This window comes from Dipodomys ordii, unplaced genomic scaffold, assembly GCF_000151885.1.
Source record: "Dipodomys ordii isolate 6190 unplaced genomic scaffold, Dord_2.0 Scaffold63, whole genome shotgun sequence".
NCBI classification, from domain to species: domain Eukaryota; kingdom Metazoa; phylum Chordata; class Mammalia; order Rodentia; family Heteromyidae; genus Dipodomys; species Dipodomys ordii.
The window spans coordinates 2613572-2616127 of record NW_012267279.1 but is presented as its reverse complement, the minus strand read 5'-3'; the positions used below and the strand labels follow the sequence as shown (position 1 = coordinate 2616127).

At 39.6% G+C, this 2556-nt stretch overlaps 1 non-coding gene across 1 annotated transcript; it reads left to right on the top strand.

Annotated features, from left to right (window-relative positions):
* The first annotated feature begins 1801 nt into the window (after positions 1 to 1801).
* On the top strand, positions 1802 to 1872 carry Trnaa-agc. The gene has a single exon. It is a non-coding gene; the product is annotated as a tRNA-Ala (tRNA).
* The last annotated feature ends 684 nt before the right edge of the window (positions 1873 to 2556 follow it).

Here is a 2556-nt window from a genome sequence, read left to right as displayed (position 1 = left end):
GTGTTGGACTCGAAGTGTGAATCTATGGATTGGATGCATTCCTCAAGTTGTAGAATCAGCTGTGAGTGAAAAAGCAAGACCTTGAGTTTAATTCCTAGTATCAACATAAAAAAATAAAATGTTGTTTTGGAAAACTTCAAGCATTTAAAATAAGCAAAAGAATCTAACAAGTTCCTAATATCCATGATCAAATATTGTTTATACTGGAGCTTGAACTCAGGGCCTTGTGTTTATTAGGCAGATGCTCTACCACTTGAGTTACAATTCCAATCTTCTGTACATTCATTATTTTTCAGATATGGTATGAGCTTTCTGCCTAAGGCATATGCATCACTAGCATCACTATACTAGCTCCTGTCCATTAGGTTGTTTTTGTTGTTGGTGGTGGTGGTCATGGGGCTTGAACTCTGAGCCTGGGTGCTGCCCCTGAGCTCTTCAGCTCAAGGCTAGTGCTCTATCACTTGAGCCACAGAGCCACTTCCAGTTTTCTGGTGGTTTATTGGAGATCAAAGTTTCATGGACTTTCCTGCTTAGGCTGGCTTTGAACCTTGATCCTCAAATCTCAGTCTCCCGAGTAGTTAGGATTACAGGTGTGAGCCACCAGCGCCAGGCACTAAGTTTTAACAATAATCAATGATGGTCAATTTTGTTTAATCTGTATCTCAACCCACTTCTCCTATACTAAATGAATTCTATATTCATGATTTTCTTTGTAAAGACAAGGACTATTGTTGCAAATTATGATACAATAATCATAATTAAGTAAACTCTTAATAACTTATTAACATTAAATAGCATATCAGTGCTAAAAATGTGTATTATCTTCACAAAATACATGTATGTATGCATGTATATATGTATATATGTGTGTATGTATGTATGTATCTATCTATCTATTATCTATATGTTTGTCCAAACAGGATCAAAACAAACAAGGTCCAGACATTAAAAGTGAGTGACATATTTTTGAAGTGTCCTTAGTGCATAGCTTTATCCTGCTACTCTCGGTGTATTTATTAAGAATCCAGGTCTTGTGTCCTATAGCGTTTCCCATAGTCTAGATTTTTCTAGTATCAGTTAACATCTTCTGCATTTCCTGTTAATTGGTATTTGGGTGCAAGAATCTACAGATTTAATTTTCAAAAGATGTTAAAACACTCTTTGAGTCAAACGAACTATGCCCTAGACTGGATTGACCTGCATACTCATTGCTACCTCTGGCCTAGGGACAGCAGATCTTGGAGGAAAAGATTTAGAGCCTTCCTATGACTTTTAGTCATGAGCCCTGAAGCTCACTCTCTAGATAGAACTCCACTCAGAAAAGCACGGGACCCAGAAAAGTGGAGTCTTACTGGGCCTGGAAACTGATTGACAGAGTGGTGTCTCCCAGGGTCCTGCATCACCATAGCAACCATGGAGCAGGTGCCCCGCCTTATTTCCATGCCTGGCAAGTCTACAGGATTCAGACATCTGAGGAAAAAGCAGTAGGACCCCAGTGGCTAAGATGGAGCTTAGGACCCGTTCACAGAATAAGGAGGCTGCCAGAGACTTTACGATGCATCCAAGAAAAGATCAAACCTTGTACGTATTGCGAGCTCATTTTAGGGCCAAGATGGGAACCTCGTGGGACCCCCCCCCACCAAGAACCGGCCTGCAGCAAGCTCCAGAGCCAAGACAGTCAGGGGTAGAGCTCTCTGTGGCGGATGCATGGATGAGGTAAGGGAGCCCTCAGAGGCCATCCATGAGTTAGGTAATCCTCCTTTCCTGCTCTGTCTTTCTATCCAAATGGTCTCCTCAGGCAGAGGATGTGGCTCAGTGGTAGAGTGCTTGCCTAGCATGCAAGAGGCCCTGGGTTCAATCCTCAGCACCTCACACACGAAAGATTCCTCTGATGTACTGGGGGTTTTTTGTTTATTTGTTTGTTTAATGAGAATAGCTACTAATTAATTTGCTAATGGGTTTTGTTTATTTCAGTCTGAACAGGGGCTCATCATTTTTCATCAGATTTCTTACTCCATGTGCTTACTGGTAGACTAATCATTTCTGCTCGATGGTGTTTAATTTTTATTTTTCCTTGTCCATTATGCCTCTTGGTTACTCGTATCTCCTAAGTAACTATGTGTTAAGTTATGTCGTTCCAACAATAGCAGGAAATTAACTTAAGATAATAAACTCTTTCTATATATAACCCCAAATAATAATATTCAGAATTTTCAACTCTCCTCTTTAAAAAAGAAGTAGGGGGAGAGGGGGAGAGACGTTTGCATTTCTGGCCTACCAAATAAAGGTAAGAAACATTTAAAAGAAAAAAAAATCACATAATGGAAAAGACGTTTTAAGTGTTAAGAATATAGAATATTTATCATTCCAAAATATAGCCAAAAAATACACAAAGCAAAAATTGGTGATCTGAGCCAGGCGCTGGTGGCTCATGTCTGTAATCCTAGCTACTCAGGAGGCTGAGATCTGAGGACCAAGGTTCAAATCACTTCACACAGGAAAGTTTTTAAGACTCTAACATCCAATTAACCACTAAAAAAAAAAAAAAAAAAAAAA